General features: G+C 27.3%; 1 protein-coding gene across 2 annotated transcripts in view; it reads left to right on the top strand.

The window, feature by feature from the left end:
• LOC141461006 (uncharacterized) overlaps window positions 1-21,628 on the top strand; it is a 463,946-nt gene that overhangs the window by 287,299 nt on the left and 155,019 nt on the right. The window lies entirely within an intron of this gene.

Raw genomic sequence — 21,628 nt, 5'->3', positions numbered from 1 at the left:
ATCTCTCTTCCTGTTGTTCCGATTTTAATGAGTCTATTACCAAATTGTAGAGAAATACTAGCTCTATAACTGATATAAATAGGAATGTTTTAGTGATTATAGTTATGGAGATATTGAAGGTTAAAGTTTGGAGCTTACATAAAAATTTAAATGCTCTATATCTCTCTTCCTGTAGTACCGATTTTAATGAATCCTTTACCAAATTGTAGAGAAATATTAGCTCTATAACTGATATAAATAGGAATGTTTTAGTGATTATAGTTATGGAGATATTGAAGGTTAAAGTTTGGAGCTTTCATAAAAACCTCAAAGCTCTATATCTCTCATCCTGCAGTTCCGATTTTAATGAGTCTATTACCAAATTGTAGAGAAATACTAGCTCTATAATTGATATAAATGAAAATGTTTTAGTGATGATAGTTATGGAGATATTGAAGGTTAAAGTTTGGAGCTTTCATAAAAACTTAAAAGCTCTATATCTCTCATCGTGCAGTTCCGATTTTAATGAGTCTATTACCAAATTGTAGAGAAATACTAGCTCTATAATTGATATAAATGAAAATCTTTTAGTGATTATAGTTATGGAGATATTGAAGGTTAAAGTTTGGAGCTTACATAAAAATTTAAATGCTCTATATCTCTCTTCCTGTAGTACAGATTTTAATGAATCCTTTACCAAATTGTAGAGAAATTTTAGCTCTATAACTGATATAAATAGGAATGTTTTAGTGATCATAGTTATGGAGATATTGAAGGTTAATGTTTAGAGCTTTCACAAAAATTTTAAAGCACTATATCTCTCATCCTGTAGTTCCGATTTTAATGAATCCTTTACCAAATTGTAGAGAAATATTAGCTCTATAACTGATATAAATAGGAATGTTTTATTGATTATAGTTATGGAGATATTGAAGGTTAAAGTTTGGAGCTTTCATATAAACTTAAAAGCTCTATATCTCTCATCCTGTTGTTCCGATTTTAATGAGTCTATTACCAAATTGTAGAGAAATACTAGCTCTATAACTTATATAAATAAGAATGTATTAGTGATTACATTTATGGAGATATTGAAGGTTAAAGTTTGGAGCATTCACAAAAACTTAAAAGCTCTATATCTCTCTACCTGTAGTTCCGATTTTAATGAATCCTTTACCAAATTGTAGAGAAATATTAGCTCTATAACTGATGTAAATAGGAATGTTTTAGTGATTATAGTTATGGAGATATTGAAGGTTAAAATTTGGAGCTTTCACAAAAAATTAAAAGCTCTATATCTCTCTTCCTGTTGTTCCGATCTTAACGAGTCTATTACCAAATTGTAGAGAAATACTAGCTCTATAATTGATATAAATGAGAATGTTTTAGTGATTATAGTTATGGAGATATTAAAGGTTAAAGTTTGGAGCTTTCATAAAAAATTAAAAGCTCTATATCTCTCATCCTGTGGTTCCGATTTTAATGAGTCTATTACCAAATTGTAGAGAAATACTAGCTCTATAACTTATATAAATAAGAATGTATTAGTGATTATATTTATGGAGATATTGAAGGTTAAAGTTTGGAGCTTTCACAAAAAATTAAAAGCTCTATATTTCTCTACCTGTAGTTCCGATTGTAATGAGTCTATTACCAAATTGTAGAAAAATACTAGCACTATAACTGATATAAATAAGAATGTTTTAGTGATAATAGTTATGGAGATATTGAAGGTTAAAATTTGGAGCTTTCATAAAAACTTAAAAGCTCTATATCTCTCTTCCTGTTGTTCCGATTTTAATGAGTCTATTAACAAATTGTAGAGAAATAATAGCTCTATAACTGATATAAATAGGAATGTTTCAGTGATTATAATTATGGAGATATTGAAGGTTAAATTTTGGAAATTACATAAAAATTTAAATGCTCTATATCTCTTTTCCTGTAGTACCGATTTTAATGAATCCTTTACCAAATTGTAGAGAAATATTAGCTCTATAACTGATATAAATAGGAATGTTTTAGTGATCATAGTTATGGAGATATTGAAGGTTAATGTTTAGAGCTTTCACAAAAATTTTAAAGCACTATATCTCTCATCCTGTAGTTCCGATTTTAATGAATCCTTTACCAAATTGTAGAGAAATATTAGCTCTATAAGTGATATAAATAGGAATGTTTTAGTGATTATAGTTATGGAGATATTAAAGGTTAAAATTTGGAGCTTTCACAAAAAATTAAAAGCTCTATATCTCTCTTCCTGTAGTTCCGATTTTAATGAGTCTATTACTAAATTGTAGAGAAATACTAGCTCTATAACTGATATAAATAGGAATGTTTTAGTTATTATAGTTATGGAGATATTGAAGGTTAAAGTTTGGAGCTTACATAAAAATTTAAATGCTCTATATCTCTCTTCCTGTTGTACCGATTTTAATGAATCCTTTACCAAATTGTAGAGAAATACTAGCTCTATAACTGATATAAATAGGAATGTTTTATTGATAATAGTTATGGAGATATTGAAGGTTAAAATTTTGAGCTTTCATAAAAATTTAAATGCTCTATATCTCTCTTCCTGTAGTTCCGATTTTAATGAATCCTTTACCAAATTGTAGAGAAATATTAGCTCTATAACTGATATAAATAAGAATGTATTAGTGATTATAGTTATGGAGATATTGAAGGTTAAAGTTTGGAGCTTTCACAAAAAATTAAAAGCTCTATATCTCTCTACGTGTAGTTCCGATTTTAATGAATCCTTTACCAAATTGTAGAGAAATATTAGCTCTATAACTGATATAAATAGGAATGTTTTATTGATAATAGTTATGGAGATATTGAAGGTTAATGTTTGGAGCTTTCATAAAAATTTAAACGCTCTATATCTCTCATCCTGTCGTTCCGATTTCAATGAGTCTATTACCAAATTGTAGAGAAATACTTGTTCGATAACTGATATAAATAGGAATGTTTTATTGATAATAGTTATGGAGATATTGAAGGTTTAAATTTTGAGCTTTCATAAAAAATTTAAAAGCTCTATATCTCTCATCCTGTAGTTCCGATTTTAATGAATCCTTTACCAAATTGTAGAGAAATATTAGATCTATAAATGATATAAATAGGAATGTTTTATTGATAATAGTTATGGAGATATTAAAGGTTAAAGTTTGGAGCTTTTATAAAAAATTAAACGCTCTATATCTCTCATCCTGTCGTTCCGATTTCAATGAGTCTATTACCAAATTGTAGAGAAATACTTGCTCTATAACTGATATAAATAGGAATGTTTTATTGATAATAGTTATGGAGATATTGAAGGTTTAAATTTTGAGCTTTCATAAAAATTTAAAAGCTCTATATCTCTCATCCTGTAGTTCCGATTTTAATGAATCCTTTACCAAATTGTAGAGAAATATTAGACCTATAAATGATATAAATAGGAATGTTTTATTGATAAAAGTTATGGAGATATTGAAGGTTAAAGTTTGGAGCTTTTATAAAAACTTAAACGCTCTATATCTCTCATCCTGTCGTTCCGATTTTAATGAGTCTATTACCAAATTGTAGAGAAATTCTAGCTCTATAATTGATATAAATGAGAATGTTTTAGTGATTATAGTTATGGAGATATTGAGGGTTAAAATTTGGAGCTTTCACAAAAAATTAAAAACTCTATATCTCTCTTCCTGTTGTTCCGATTTTAATGAGTCTATTACTAAATTGTAGAGAAATAATAGCTCTATAACAGATATAAATAGGAATGTTTTAGTGATTATAGTTATGGAGATATTGAAGGTTAAAGTTTGGAGCTTACATAAAAACTTAAATGCTCTATATCTCTCTTCCTGTTGTACCGATTTTAATGAATCCTTTACCAAATTGTAGAGAAATACAAGCTCTATAACTGATATAAATAGGAATCTTTTATTGATAATAGTTATGGAGATAATGAAGGTTAAAATTTTGAGCTTTCATAAAAACTTAAAAGCTCTATATCTCTCATCCTGTTGTTCCGATTTTAATGAGTCTATTACCAAATTGTAGAGAAATACTAGCTCTATAACTTATATAAATAAGAATGTATTAGTGATTATATTTATGGAGATATTGAAGGTTAAAGTTTGGAGCTTTCACAAAAAATTAAAAGCTCAATATTTCTCTACCTGTAGTTCCGATTTTAATGAGTCTATTACCAAATTGTAGAAAAATACTAGCACTATAACTGATATAAATAAGAATGTTTTAGTGATAATAGTTATGGAGATATTGAAGGTTAAAATTTGGAGCTTTCATAAAAATTTAAAAGCTCTATATCTCTTATCTTGTTGTTCCGATTTTAATGAGTCTATTACCAAATCGTAGAGAAATACTAGCTCTATATCTGATATAAATGGGAATGTTTTATTGATAATAGTTATGGAGATATTGAAGGTTAAATTTTGGAGCTTTCATAAAAACTTAAAAGCTCTATATCTCTCATCCTGTTGTACCGATTTTAATGAGTCTATTACCAAATTGTAGAGAAATACTTGCTCTATAACTAATATAAATGAAAATCTTTTAGTGATTATAGTTATGGAGATATTAAAGGTTAAAGTTTGGAGCTTATATAAAAATTTAAATGCTCTATATCTCTCTTCCTGTAGTACCGATTTTAATGAATCCTTTACCAAATTGTAGAGAAATTTTAGCTCTATAACTGATATAAATAGGAATGTTTTAGTGATCATAGTTATGGAGATATTGAAGGTTAATGTTTAGAGCTTTCACAAAAATTTTAAAGCACTATATCTCTCATACTGTAGTTCCGATTTTAATGAATCCTTTACCAAATTGTAGAGAAATATTAGCTCTGTAACTGATATAAATAGGAATGTTTTATTGATTATAGTTATGGAGATATTGAAGGTTAAAGTTTGGAGCTTACATAAAAATTTAAATGCTCTATATCTCTCTTCCTGTTGTACCGATTTTAATGAATCCTTTACCAAATTGTAGAGAAATACTAGCTCTATAACTGATATAAATAGGAATGTTTTATTGATAATAGTTATGGAGATATTGAAGGTTAAAATTTTGAGCTTTCATAAAAACTTAAAAGCTCTATATCTCTCATCCTGTTGTTCCGATTTTAATGAGTCTATTACCAAATTGTAGAGAAATACTAGCTCTATAACTTATATAAATAAGAATGTATTAGTGATAATAGTTATGGAGATATTGAAGGTTAAAATTTGGAGCTTTCATAAAAACTTAAAAGCTCTATATCTCTCTTCCTGTTGTTCCGATTTTAATGAGTCTATTAACAAATTGTAGAGAAATAATAGCTCTATAACTGATATAAATAGGAATGTTTCAGTGATTATAATTATGGAGATATTGAAGGTTAAATTTTGGAAATTACATAAAAATTTAAATGCTCTATATCTCTTTTCCTGTAGTACCGATTTTAATGAATCCTTTACCAAATTGTAGAGAAATATTAGCTCTATAACTGATATAAATAGGAATGTTTTAGTGATCATAGTTATGGAGATATTGAAGGTTAATGTTTAGAGCTTTCACAAAAATTTTAAAGCACTATATCTCTCATCCTGTAGTTCCGATTTTAATGAATCCTTTACCAAATTGTAGAGAAATATTAGCTCTATAAGTGATATAAATAGGAATGTTTTAGTGATTATAGTTATGGAGATATTAAAGGTTAAAATTTGGAGCTTTCACAAAAAATTAAAAGCTCTATATCTCTCTTCCTGTAGTTCCGATTTTAATGAGTCTATTACTAAATTGTAGAGAAATACTAGCTCTATAACTGATATAAATAGGAATGTTTTAGTTATTATAGTTATGGAGATATTGAAGGTTATAGTTTGGAGCTTACATAAAAATTTAAATGCTCTATATCTCTCTTCCTGTTGTACCGATTTTAATGAATCCTTTACCAAATTGTAGAGAAATACTAGCTCTATAACTGATATAAATAGGAATGTTTTATTGATAATAGTTATGGAGATATTGAAGGTTAAAATTTTGAGCTTTCATAAAAATTTAAATGCTCTATATCTCTCTTCCTGTAGTTCCGATTTTAATGAATCCTTTACCAAATTGTAGAGAAATATTAGCTCTATAACTGATATAAATAAGAATGTATTAGTGATTATAGTTATGGAGATATTGAAGGTTAAAGTTTGGAGCTTTCACAAAAAATTAAAAGCTCTATATCTCTCTACGTGTAGTTCCGATTTTAATGAATCCTTTACCAAATTGTAGAGAAATATTAGCTCTATAACTGATATAAATAGGAATGTTTTATTGATAATAGTTATGGAGATATTGAAGGTTAATGTTTGGAGCTTTCATAAAAATTTAAACGCTCTATATCTCTCATCCTGTCGTTCCGATTTCAATGAGTCTATTACCAAATTGTAGAGAAATACTTGTTCGATAACTGATATAAATAGGAATGTTTTATTGATAATAGTTATGGAGATATTGAAGGTTTAAATTTTGAGCTTTCATAAAAAATTTAAAAGCTCTATATCTCTCATCCTGTAGTTCCGATTTTAATGAATCCTTTACCAAATTGTAGAGAAATATTAGATCTATAAATGATATAAATAGGAATGTTTTATTGATAATAGTTATGGAGATATTAAAGGTTAAAGTTTGGAGCTTTTATAAAAAATTAAACGCTCTATATCTCTCATCCTGTCGTTCCGATTTCAATGAGTCTATTACCAAATTGTAGAGAAATACTTGCTCTATAACTGATATAAATAGGAATGTTTTATTGATAATAGTTATGGAGATATTGAAGGTTTAAATTTTGAGCTTTCATAAAAATTTAAAAGCTCTATATCTCTCATCCTGTAGTTCCGATTTTAATGAATCCTTTACCAAATTGTAGAGAAATATTAGACCTATAAATGATATAAATAGGAATGTTTTATTGATAAAAGTTATGGAGATATTGAAGGTTAAAGTTTGGAGCTTTTATAAAAACTTAAACGCTCTATATCTCTCATCCTGTCGTTCCGATTTTAATGAGTCTATTACCAAATTGTAGAGAAATTCTAGCTCTATAATTGATATAAATGAGAATGTTTTAGTGATTATAGTTATGGAGATATTGAGGGTTAAAATTTGGAGCTTTCACAAAAAATTAAAAACTCTATATCTCTCTTCCTGTTGTTCCGATTTTAATGAGTCTATTACTAAATTGTAGAGAAATAATAGCTCTATAACAGATATAAATAGGAATGTTTTAGTGATTATAGTTATGGAGATATTGAAGGTTAAAGTTTGGAGCTTACATAAAAACTTAAATGCTCTATATCTCTCTTCCTGTTGTACCGATTTTAATGAATCCTTTACCAAATTGTAGAGAAATACAAGCTCTATAACTGATATAAATAGGAATCTTTTATTGATAATAGTTATGGAGATAATGAAGGTTAAAATTTTGAGCTTTCATAAAAACTTAAAAGCTCTATATCTCTCATCCTGTTGTTCCGATTTTAATGAGTCTATTACCAAATTGTAGAGAAATACTAGCTCTATAACTTATATAAATAAGAATGTATTAGTGATTATATTTATGGAGATATTGAAGGTTAAAGTTTGGAGCTTTCACAAAAAATTAAAAGCTCAATATTTCTCTACCTGTAGTTCCGATTTTAATGAGTCTATTACCAAATTGTAGAAAAATACTAGCACTATAACTGATATAAATAAGAATGTTTTAGTGATAATAGTTATGGAGATATTGAAGGTTAAAATTTGGAGCTTTCATAAAAATTTAAAAGCTCTATATCTCTTATCTTGTTGTTCCGATTTTAATGAGTCTATTACCAAATCGTAGAGAAATACTAGCTCTATATCTGATATAAATGGGAATGTTTTATTGATAATAGTTATGGAGATATTGAAGGTTAAATTTTGGAGCTTTCATAAAAACTTAAAAGCTCTATATCTCTCATCCTGTTGTACCGATTTTAATGAGTCTATTACCAAATTGTAGAGAAATACTTGCTCTATAACTAATATAAATGAAAATCTTTTAGTGATTATAGTTATGGAGATATTAAAGGTTAAAGTTTGGAGCTTATATAAAAATTTAAATGCTCTATATCTCTCTTCCTGTAGTACCGATTTTAATGAATCCTTTACCAAATTGTAGAGAAATTTTAGCTCTATAACTGATATAAATAGGAATGTTTTAGTGATCATAGTTATGGAGATATTGAAGGTTAATGTTTAGAGCTTTCACAAAAATTTTAAAGCACTATATCTCTCATACTGTAGTTCCGATTTTAATGAATCCTTTACCAAATTGTAGAGAAATATTAGCTCTGTAACTGATATAAATAGGAATGTTTTATTGATTATAGTTATGGAGATATTGAAGGTTAAAGTTTGGAGCTTACATAAAAATTTAAATGCTCTATATCTCTCTTCCTGTTGTACCGATTTTAATGAATCCTTTACCAAATTGTAGAGAAATACTAGCTCTATAACTGATATAAATAGGAATGTTTTATTGATAATAGTTATGGAGATATTGAAGGTTAAAATTTTGAGCTTTCATAAAAACTTAAAAGCTCTATATCTCTCATCCTGTTGTTCCGATTTTAATGAGTCTATTACCAAATTGTAGAGAAATACTAGCTCTATAACTTATATAAATAAGAATGTATTAGTGATTATATTTATGGAGATATTGAAGGTTAAAGTTTGGAGCTTTCACAAAAAATTAAAAGCTCAATATTTCTCTACCTGTAGTTCCGATTTTAATGAGTCTATTACCAAATTGTAGAAAAATACTAGCACTATAACTGATATAAATAAGAATGTTTTAGTGATAATAGTTATGGAGATATTGAAGGTTAAAATTTGGAGCTTTCATAAAAATTTAAAAGCTCTATATCTCTTATCTTGTTGTTCCGATTTTAATGAGTCTATTACCAAATCGTAGAGAAATACTAGCTCTATATCTGATATAAATGGGAATGTTTTATTGATAATAGTTATGGAGATATTGAAGGTTAAATTTTGGAGCTTTCATAAAAACTTAAAAGCTCTATATCTCTCATCCTGTTGTACCGATTTTAATGAGTCTATTACCAAATTGTAGAGAAATACTTGCTCTATAACTAATATAAATGAAAATCTTTTAGTGATTATAGTTATGGAGATATTAAAGGTTAAAGTTTGGAGCTTATATAAAAATTTAAATGCTCTATATCTCTCTTCCTGTAGTACCGATTTTAATGAATCCTTTACCAAATTGTAGAGAAATTTTAGCTCTATAACTGATATAAATAGGAATGTTTTAGTGATCATAGTTATGGAGATATTGAAGGTTAATGTTTAGAGCTTTCACAAAAATTTTAAAGCACTATATCTCTCATACTGTAGTTCCGATTTTAATGAATCCTTTACCAAATTGTAGAGAAATATTAGCTCTGTAACTGATATAAATAGGAATGTTTTATTGATTATAGTTATGGAGATATTGAAGGTTAAAGTTTGGAGCTTACATAAAAATTTAAATGCTCTATATCTCTCTTCCTGTTGTACCGATTTTAATGAATCCTTTACCAAATTGTAGAGAAATACTAGCTCTATAACTGATATAAATAGGAATGTTTTATTGATAATAGTTATGGAGATATTGAAGGTTAAAATTTTGAGCTTTCATAAAAATTTAAAAGCTCTATATCTCTTATCCTGTTGTTCCGATTTTAATGAGTCTATTACCAAATTGTACAGAAATACTAGCTCTATATCTGATATAATTGGGAATGTTTTATTGATAATAGTTATGGAGATATTGAAGGTTGAAGTTTGGAGCTTTCATAAAAACTTAAAAGCTCTATATCTCTTATCCTGTTGTTCCGATTTTAATGAGTCTATTACCAAATCGTAGAGAAATACTAGCTCTATATCTGATATAAATGGGAATGTTTTATTGATAATAGTTATGGAGATATTGAAGGTTAAAGTTCGGAGCTTTCATTAAAACTTAAAAGCTCTATATCTCTCATCCTGTTGTTCCGATATTAATGAGTCTATTACCAAATTGTAGAGAAATACTAGCTCTATAACTTATATAAATAAGAATGTATTAGTGATTATATTTATGGAGATATTGAAGGTTAAAGTTTGGAGCGTTCACAAAAAATTAAAAGCTCTATATCTCTCTACCTGTAGTTCCGATTTTAATGAATCCTTTACCGAATTGTAGAGAAATTTTAGCTCTATAACTGATATAAATAGGAATGTTTTAGTGATCATAGTTATGGAGATATTGAAGGTTAATGTTTAGAGCTTTCACAAAAATTTTAAAGCACTATATCTCTCATCCTGTAGTTCCGATTTTAATGAATCCTTTACCAAATTGTAGAGAAATATTAGCTCTATAACTGATAAAAATAGGAATGTTTTATTGATAATAGTTATGGAGATATTGAAGGTTAAAGTTTGGAACTTTCACAAAAAATTAAAAGCTCTATATCTCTCTTCCTGTTGTTCCGATTTTAATGAGTCTATTACCAAATTGTAGAGAAATACTAGCTCTATAACTGATATAAATAGGAATGTTTTAGTGATTATAGTTATGGAGATATTGAAGGTTAAAGTTTGGAGCTTACATAAAAATTTAAATGCTCTATATCTCTCTTCCTGTAGTACCGATTTTAATGAATCCTTTACCAAATTGTAGAGAAATATTAGCTCTATAACTGATATAAATAGGAATGTTTTAGTGATTATAGTTATGGAGATATTGAAGGTTAAAGTTTGGAGCTTTCATAAAAACTTAAAAGCTCTAAATCTCTCATCCTGCAGTTCCGATTTTAATGAGTCTATTACCAAATTGTAGCGAAATACTAGCTCTATAATTGATATAAATGAAAATCTTTTAGTGATTATAGTTATGGAGATATTGAAGGTTAAAGTTTGGAGCTTACATAAAAATTTAAATGCTCTATATCTCTCTTCCTGTAGTACCGATTTTAATGAATCCTTTACCAAATTGTAGAGAAATTTTAGCTCTATAACTGATATAAATAGGAATGTTTTAGTGATCATAGTTATGGAGATATTGAAGGTTAATGTTTAGAGCTTTCACAAAAATTTAAAAGCTCTATATCTCTCATCCTGTAGTTCCGATTTTAATGAATCCTTTACCAAATTGTAGAGAAATATTAGATCTATAAATGATATAAATAGGAATGTTTTATTGATAAAAGTTATGGAGATATTGAAGGTTAAAGTTTGGAGCTTTTATAAAAACTTAAACGCTCTATATCTCTCATCCTGTCGTTCCGATTTTAATGAGTCTATTACCAAATTGTAGAGAAATTCTAGCTCTATAATTGATATAAATGAGAATGTTTTAGTGATTATAGTTATGGAGATATTGAGGGTTAAAATTTGGAGCTTTCACAAAAAATTAAAAACTCTATATCTCTCTTCCTGTTGTTCCGATTTTAATGAGTCTATTACTAAATTGTAGAGAAATAATAGCTCTATAACAGATATAAATAGGAATGTTTTAGTGATTATAGTTATGGAGATATTGAAGGTTAAAGTTTGGAGCTTACATAAAAACTTAAATGCTCTATATCTCTCTTCCTGTTGTACCGATTTTAATGAATCCTTTACCAAATTGTAGAGAAATACAAGCTCTATAACTGATATAAATAGGAATCTTTTATTGATAATAGTTATGGAGATATTGAAGGTTAAAATTTTGAGCTTTCATAAAAACTTAAAAGCTCTATATCTCTCATCCTGTTGTTCCGATTTTAATGAGTCTATTACCAAATTGTAGAGAAATACTAGCTCTATAACTTATATAAATAAGAATGTATTAGTGATTATATTTATGGAGATATTGAAGGTTAAAGTTTGGAGCTTTCACAAAAAATTAAAAGCTCAATATTTCTCTACCTGTAGTTCCGATTTTAATGAGTCTATTACCAAATTGTAGAAAAATACTAGCACTATAACTGATATAAATAAGAATGTTTTAGTGATAATAGTTATGGAGATATTGAAGGTTAAAATTTGGAGCTTTCATAAAAATTTAAAAGCTCTATATCTCTTATCTTGTTGTTCCGATTTTAATGAGTCTATTACCAAATCGTAGAGAAATACTAGCTCTATATCTGATATAAATGGGAATGTTTTATTGATAATAGTTAAGGAGATATTGAAGGTTAAATTTTGGAGCTTTCATAAAAACTTAAAAGCTCTATATCTCTCATCCTGTTGTACCGATTTTAATGAGTCTATTACCAAATTGTAGAGAAATACTTGCTCTATAACTAATATAAATGAAAATCTTTTAGTGATTATAGTTATGGAGATATTAAAGGTTAAAGTTTGGAGCTTATATAAAAATTTAAATGCTCTATATCTCTCTTCCTGTAGTACCGATTTTAATGAATCCTTTACCAAATTGTAGAGAAATTTTAGCTCTATAACTGATATAAATAGGAATGTTTTAGTGATCATAGTTATGGAGATATTGAAGGTTAATGTTTAGAGCTTTCACAAAAATTTTAAAGCACTATATCTCTCATACTGTAGTTCCGATTTTAATGAATCCTTTACCAAATTGTAGAGAAATATTAGCTCTGTAACTGATATAAATAGGAATGTTTTATTGATTATAGTTATGGAGATATTGAAGGTTAAAGTTTGGAGCTTACATAAAAATTTAAATGCTCTATATCTCTCTTCCTGTTGTACCGATTTTAATGAATCCTTTACCAAATTGTAGAGAAATACTAGCTCTATAACTGATATAAATAGGAATGTTTTATTGATAATAGTTATGGAGATATTGAAGGTTAAAATTTTGAGCTTTCATAAAAATTTAAAAGCTCTATATCTCTTATCCTGTTGTTCCGATTTTAATGAGTCTATTACCAAATTGTACAGAAATACTAGCTCTATATCTGATATAATTGGGAATGTTTTATTGATAATAGTTATGGAGATATTGAAGGTTGAAGTTTGGAGCTTTCATAAAAACTTAAAAGCTCTATATCTCTTATCCTGTTGTTCCGATTTTAATGAGTCTATTACCAAATCGTAGAGAAATACTAGCTCTATATCTGATATAAATGGGAATGTTTTATTGATAATAGTTATGGAGATATTGAAGGTTAAAGTTTGGAGCTTTCATTAAAACTTAAAAGCTCTATATCTCTCATCCTGTTGTTCCGATTTTAATGAGTCTATTACCAAATTGTAGAGAAATACTAGCTCTATAACTTATATAAATAAGAATGTATTAGTGATTATATTTATGGAGATATTGAAGGTTAAAGTTTGGAGCGTTCACAAAAAATTAAAAGCTCTATATCTCTCTACCTGTAGTTCCGATTTTAATGAATCCTTTACCGAATTGTAGAGAAATATTAGCTCTATAACTGATATAAATAGGAATGTTTTATTGATAATAGTTATGGAGATATTGAAGGTTAAAGTTTGGAACTTTCACAAAAAATTAAAAGCTCAATATCTCTCTTCCTGTATTACCGATTTTAATGAATCCTTTACCAAATTGTAGAGAAATATTAGCTCTATAACTGATATAAATAGGAATGTTTTAGTGATTATAGTTATGGAGATATTGAAGTTTTAAGTTTGGAGCTTTCATATAAACTTAAAAGCTCTATATCTCTCATCCTGTTGTTCCGATTTTAATGAATCCTTTACCAAATTGTAGAGAAATATTAGCTCTATAACTGATATAAATAGGAATGTTTTAGTGATTATAGTTATGGAGATATTGAAGGTTAAAATTTGGAGCTTTCACAAAAAATTAAAAGCTCTATATCTCTCTTCCTGTTGTTCCGATCTTAATGAGTCTATTACCAAATTGTAGAGAAATACTAGCTCTATAATTGATATAAATGAGAATGTTTTAGTGATTATAGTTATGGAGATATTAAAGGTTAAAGTTTGGAGCTTTCATAAAAAATTAAAAGCTCTATATCTCTCATCCTGTGGTTCCGATTTTAATGAGTCTATTACCAAATTGTGGAGAAATACTAGCTCTATAACTTATATAAATAAGAATGTATTAGTGATTATATTTATGGAGATATTGAAGGTTAAAGTTTGGAGCTTTCACAAAAAATTAAAAGCTCTATATTTCTCTACCTGTAGTTCCGATTGTAATGAGTCTATTACCAAATTGTAGAAAAATACTAGCACTATAACTGATATAAATAAGAATGTTTTAGTGATAATAGTTATGGAGATATTGAAGGTTAAAATTTGGAGCTTTCATAAAAACTTAAAAGCTCTATATCTCTCTTCCTGTTGTTCCGATTTTAATGAGTCTATTAACAAATTGTAGAGGAATACTAGCTCTATAACTGATATAAATAGGAATGTTTCAGTGATTATAATTATGGAGATATTGAAGGTTAAATTTTGGAAATTACATAAAAATTTAAATGCTCTATATCTCTTTTCCTGTAGTACCGATTTTAATGAATCCTTTACCAAATTGTAGAGAAATATTAGCTCTATAACTGATATAAATAGGAATGTTTTAGTGATCATAGTTATGGAGATATTGAAGGTTAATGTTTAGAGCTTTCACAAAAATTTTAAAGCACTATATCTCTCATCCTGTAGTTCCGATTTTAATGAATCCTTTACCAAATTGTAGAGAAATATTAGCTCTATAAGTGATATAAATAGGAATGTTTTAGTGATTATAGTTATGGAGATATTAAAGGTTAAAATTTGGAGCTTTCACAAAAAATTAAAAGCTCTATATCTCTCTTCCTGTAGTTCCGATTTTAATGAGTCTATTACTAAATTGTAGAGAAATACTAGCTCTATAACTGATATAAATAGGAATGTTTTAGTTATTATAGTTATGGAGATATTGAAGGTTTAAATTTTGAGCTTTCATAAAAAATTTAAAAGCTCTATATCTCTCATCCTGTAGTTCCGATTTTAATGAATCCTTTACCAAATTGTAGAGAAATATTAGATCTATAAATGATATAAATAGGAGTGTTTTATTGATAATAGTTATGGAGATATTGAAGGTTAAAGTTTGGAGCTTTTATAAAAATTTAAACGCTCTATATCTCTCTTCCTGTTGTACCGATTTTAATGAATCCTTTACCAAATTGTAGAGAAATACAAGCTCTATAACTGATATAAATAGGAATTTTTTATTGATAATAGTTATGGAGATATTGAAGGTTAAAATTTTGAGCTTTCATAAAAATTTAAAAGCTCTATATCTCTTATCTTGTTGTTCCGATTTTAATGAGTCTATTACCAAATCGTAGAGAAATACTAGCTCTATATCTGATATAAATGGGAATGTTTTATTTATAATAGTTATGGAGATATTGAAGGTTAAATTTTGGAGCTTTCATAAAAACTTAAAAGCTCTATATCTCTCATCCTGTTGTACCGATTTTAATGAGTCTATTACCAAATTGTAGAGAAATACTTGCTCTATAACTAATATAAATGAAAATCTTTTAGTGATTATAGTTATGGAGATATTGAAGGTTAAAGTTTGGAGCTTATATAAAAATTTAAATGCTCTATATCTCTCTTCCTGTAGTACCGATTTTAATGAATCCTTTACCAAATTGTAGAGAAATTTTAGCTCTATAACTGATATAAATAGGAATGTTTTAGTGATCATAGTTATGGAGATATTGAAGGTTAATGTTTAGAGCTTTCACAAAAATTTTAAAGCACTATATCTCTCATACTGTAGTTCCGATTTTAATGAATCCTTTACCAAATTGTAGAGAAATATTAGCTCTGTAACTGATATAAATAGGAATGTTTTATTGATTATAGTTATGGAGATATTGAAGGTTAAAGTTTGGAGCTTTCATAAAAACTTAAAAGCTCTATATTTCTCTACCTGTAGTTCCGATTTTAATGAGTCTATTACCAAATTGTAGAAAAATACTAGTACTATAACTGATATAAATAAGAATGTTTTAGTGATAATAGTTATGGAGATATTGAAGGTTAAAATTTGGAGCTTTCACAAAAAATTAAAAGCTCTATATCTCTCATCCTGTAGTTCCGATTTTAATGAGTCTATTACTAAATTGTAGAGAAGTACTAGCTCTATAACTGATATAAATAGGAATGTTTTATTGTTTACAGTTATGGAGATATTGAAGGTTAAAGTTTGGAGCTTTCATAAAAACTTAAAAGCTCTATATCTCTCATCCTGTTGTTCCGATTTTAATGAGTCTATTACCAAATTGTAGAGAAATACTAGCTCTATAACTTATATAAATAAGAATGTATTAGTGATTATATTTATGGAGATATTGAAGCTTAAAGTTTGGAGCTTTCACAAAAAATTAAAAGCTCTATATTTCTCTACCTGTAGTTCCGATTTTAATGAGTCTATTACCAAATTGTAGAAAAATACTAGCACTATAACTGATATAAATAAGAATGTTTTAGTGATAATAGTTATGGAGATATTGAAGGTTAAAATTTGGAGCTTTCATAAAAACTTAAAAGCTCTATATCTCTCATCCTGTTGTTCCAATTTTAATGAGTCTATTACCAAATTGTAGAGAAATACTAGCTCTATAACTTATATAAATAAGAATGTATTAGTGATTATATTTATGGAGATATTGAAGGTTAAAGTTTGGAGCTTTCACAAAAAATTAAAAGCACAATATTTCTCTACCTGTAGTTCTGATTTTAATGAGTCTATTACCAAATTGTAGAAAAATACTAGCACTATAACTGATATAAATAAGAATGTTTTAGTGATAATAGTTATGGAGATATTGAAGGTTAAAATTTGGAGCTTTCATAAAAATTTAAAAGCTCTATATCTCTTATCTTGTTGTTCCGATTTTAATGAGTCTATTACCAAATCGTAGAGAAATACTAGCTCTATATCTGATATAAATAGGAATGTTTTAGTGATTATAGTTATGGAGATATAGAAGGTTAAAGTTTGGAGCTTACATAAAAACTTAAATGCTCTATATCTCTCTTCCTGTTGTACCGATTTTAATGAATCCTTTACCAAATTGTAGAGAAATACTTGCTCTATAACTAATATAAATGAAAATCTTTTAGTGATTATAGTTATGGAGATATTGAAGGTTCAAGTTTGGAGCTTATATAAAAATTTAAATGCTCTATATCTCTCTTCCTGTAGTACCGATTTTAATGAATCCTTTACCAAATTGTAGAGAAATTTTAGCTCTATAACTGATATAAATAGGAATGTTTTAGTGATCATAGTTATGGAGATATTGAAGGTTAATGTTTAGAGCTTTCACAAAAATTTTAAAGCACTATATCTCTCATACTGTAGTTCCGATTTTAATGAATCCTTTACCAAATTGTAGAGAAATATTAGCTCTGTAACTGATATAAATAGGAATGTTTTATTGATTATAGTTATGGAGATATTGAAGGTGAAAGTTTGGAGCTTTCATAAAAACTTAAAAGCTCTATATCTCTCATCCTGTTCTTCCGATATTAATGAGTCTATTACCAAATTGTAGAGAAATACTAGCTCTATAACTTATATAAATAAGAATGTATTAGTGATTATATTTATGGAGATATTGAAGGTTAAAATTTGGAGCTATCACAAAAAATTAAAAGCTCTTTATCTCTCTTCCTGTTGTTCCGATATTAATGAGTCTATTGCCAAATTGTAGAGAAATACTAGCTCTATAATTGATATAAATGAAAATCTTTTAGTGATTATAGTTTTGGAGATATTGAAGGTTAAAGTTTGGAGCTTACATAAAAATTTAAATGCTCTATATCTCTTTTCCTGTAGTACCGATTTTAATGAATCCTTTACCAAATTGTAGAGAAATTTTAGCTCTATAACTGATATAAATAGGAATTTTTTAGTGATCATAGTTATGGTGTTATTAAAGGTTAATGTTTAGAGCTTTCACAAAAATTTTAAAGTACTATATCTCTCATCCTGTAGTTCCGATTTTAATGAATCCTTTACCAAATTGTAGAGAAATATTAGCTCTATAACTGATATAAATAGGAATGTTTTATTGATAATAGTTATGGAGATATTGAAGGTTAAAGTTTGGAGCTTTCATAAAAACTTAAAAGCTCTATATCTCTCATCCTGTTGTTCCGATCTTAATGAGTCTATTACCAAATTGTAGAGAAATACTAGCTCTATAATTGATATAAATGAGAATGTTTTAGTGATTATAGTTATAGAGATATTGAAGGTTAAAATTTGGAGCTTTCACAAAAAATTAAATGCTCTATATCTCTTTTCCTGTTGTTCCGATTTTAATGAGTCTATTACTAAATTGTAGAGAAGTACTAGCTCTATAACTGTTATAAATAGGAATGTTTTATTGTTTACAGTTATGGAGATATTGAAGGTTAAAGTTTGGAGCTTTCATAAAAACTTAAAAGCTCTATATCTCTCATCCTGTTGTTCCGATTTTAATGAGTCTATTACCAAATTGTAGAGAAATACTAGCTCTATAACTTATATAAATAAGAATGTATTAGTGATTATATTTATGGAGATATTGAAGGTTAAAGTTTGGAGCTTTCACAAAAAATTAAAAGCTCTATATTTCTCTACCTGTAGTTCCGATTTTAATGAGTCTATTACCAAATTGTAGAAAAATACTAGCACTATAACTGATATAAATAAGAATGTTTTAGTGATAATAGTTATGGAGATATTGAAGGTTAAAATTTGGAGCTTTCATAAAAACTTAAAAGCTCTATATCTCTCATACTGTTGTTCCGATTTTAATGAGTCTATTACCAAATTGTAGAGAAATACTAGCTCTATAACTTATATAAATAAGAATGTATTAGTGATTATATTTATGGAGATATTGAAGGTTAAAGTTTGGAGCTTTCACAAAAAATTAAAAGCTCTATATTTCTCTACCTGTAGTTCCGATTTTAATGAGTCTATTACCAAATTGTAGAAAAATACTAGTACTATAACTGATATAAATAAGAATGTTTTAGTGATAATAGTTATGGAGATATTGAAGGTTAAAATTTGGAGCTTTCACAAAAAATTAAAAGCTCTATATCTCTCTTCCTGTAGTTCCGATTTTAATGAGTCTATTATTAAATTGTAGAGAAATACTAGCTCTATAACTGATATAAATAGGAATGTTTTAGTGATTATAGTTATGGAGATATTGAAGGTTAAAGTTTGGAGCTTACATAAAAACTTAAATGGTCTATATCTCTCTTCCTGTTGTACCGATTTTAATGAATCCTTTACCAAATTGTAGAGAAATACTAGCTCTATAACTGATGTAAATAGGAATGTTTTATTGATAATAGTTATGGAGATATTGAAGGTTAAAATTTTGAGCTTTCATAAAAATTTAAAAGCTCTATATCTCTTATCCTGTTGTTCCGATTTTAATGACTCTATTACCAAATTGTACAGAAATACTAGCTCTATATCTGATATAATTGGGAATGTTTTATTGATAATAGTTATGGTGATATTGAAGGTTGAAGTTTGGAGCTTTCATAAAAATTTAAAAGCTCTATATCTCTTATCCTGTTGTTCCGATTTTAATGAGTCTATTACCAAATCGTAGAGAAATACTAGCTCTATATCTGATATAAATAAGAATGTATTAGTGATTATATTTATGGAGATATTAAAGGTTAAAGTTTGGAGCATTCACAAAAAATTAAAAGCTCTATATCTCTCTACCTGTAGTTCCGATTTTAATGAATGCTTTACCAAATTGTAGAGAAATATTAGCTCTATAACTGATATAAATAGGAATGTTTTAGTGATTATAGTTATGGAGATATTGAAGGTTAAAGTTTGGAGCTTTCATAAAAACTTAAAAGCTCTATATCTCTTATCCTGTTGTTCCGATCTTAATGAGTCTATTACCAAATTGTAGAGAAATACTAACTCTATAATTGATATAAATGAGAATGTTTTAGTGATTATAGTTATAGAGATATTGAAGGTTAAAATTTGGAGCTTTCACAAAAAATTAAATGCTCTATATCTCTTTTCCGGTAGTTCCGACTTTAATGAGTCTATTACTAATTTGTAGAGAAATACTAGCTCTATAACTGATATAAATAGGAATGTTTTATTGTTTACAGTTATGGAGATATTGAAGGTTAAAGTTTGGAGCTTTCATAAAAACTTAAAAGCTCTATATCTCTCATCCTGTTGTTCCGATTTTAATGAGTCTATTACCAAATTGTAGAGAAATACTAGCTCTATAACTTATATAAATAAGAATGTATTAGTGATTATATTTATGGAGATATTGAAGGTTAAATTTGGAGCTTTCACAAAAAATTTAAAGCACTATATCTCTCATCCTGTAGTTCCGATTTTAATGAATCCTTTACCAAATTGTAGAGAAATATTAGCTCTATAAGTGATATAAATAGGAATGTTTTAGTGATTATAGTTATGGAGATATTGAAGGTTAAAATTTGGAGCTTTCACAAAAAATTAAAAGCTCTATATCTCTCTTCCTGTAGTTCCGATTTTAATGAGTCTATTACTAAATTAGAGAGAAATACTAGCTCTATAACTGATATAAATAGGAATGTTTTAGTGATTATAGTTATGGAGATATTGAAGGTTAAAGTTTGGAGCTTACATAAAAATTTTAATGCTTTATATCTCTCTTCCTGTTGTACCGATTTTAATGAATCCTTTACCAAATTGTAGAGAAATACTAGCTCTATAACTGATATAAATAGGAATGTTTTATTGATAATAGTTATGGAGATATTGAAGGTTAAAATTTTGAGCTTTCATAAAAATTTAAAAGCTCTATATCTCTTATCCTGTTGTTCCGATTTTAATGAGTCTATTACCAAATTGTAGAGAAATACTAGCTCTATATCTGATATAAATGGGAATGTTTTATTGATAATAGTTATGGAGATATTGAAGGTTAAAGTTTGGAGCTTTCATAAAAACTTAAAAGCTCTATATCTCTCATCCTGTTGTTCCGATTTTAATGAGTCTATTACCAAATTGTAGAGAAATACTAGCTCTATAACTTTTATAAAGAAGAATGTATTAGTGATTATAGTTATGGAGATATTGAAGGTTAAAGTTTGGAGCTTTCACAAAAAATTAAAAGCTCTATATCTCTCATCCTGTTGTTCCGATTTTAATGAGTCTATTACTAAATTGTAGAGAAATAATAGCTCTATAACTGATATAAATAGGAATGTTTTAGTGATTATAGTTATGGAGCTATTGAAGGTTAAAGTTTGGAGCTTACATAAAAACTTAAATGCTCTATATCTCTCTTCCTGTAGTTCCGATTTTAATGAGTCTATTACTAAATTAGAGAGAAATACTAGCTCTATAACTGATATAAATAGGAATGTTTTAGTGATTATAGTTATGGAGATATTGAAGGTTAAAGTTTGGAGCTTTCATAAAAACTTAAAAGCTCTATATCTCTCATCCTGTTGTTCCGATTTTAATGAGTCTATTACCAAATTGTAGAGAAATACTAGCTCTATAACTTATATAAATAAGAATGTATTAGTGATTATATTTATGGAGATATTGAAGGTTAAATTTGGAGCTTTCACAAAAAATTTAAAGCACTATATC

The sequence above is a fragment of the Rhodnius prolixus genome, unplaced genomic scaffold, assembly GCF_049639745.1.
Source record: "Rhodnius prolixus isolate KJV_2025 unplaced genomic scaffold, Rpr scaffold_6, whole genome shotgun sequence".
NCBI classification, from domain to species: domain Eukaryota; kingdom Metazoa; phylum Arthropoda; class Insecta; order Hemiptera; family Reduviidae; genus Rhodnius; species Rhodnius prolixus.
Note: the sequence above shows the minus strand (reverse complement) of the source record. Positions and strands in the feature narration are given on the sequence as shown.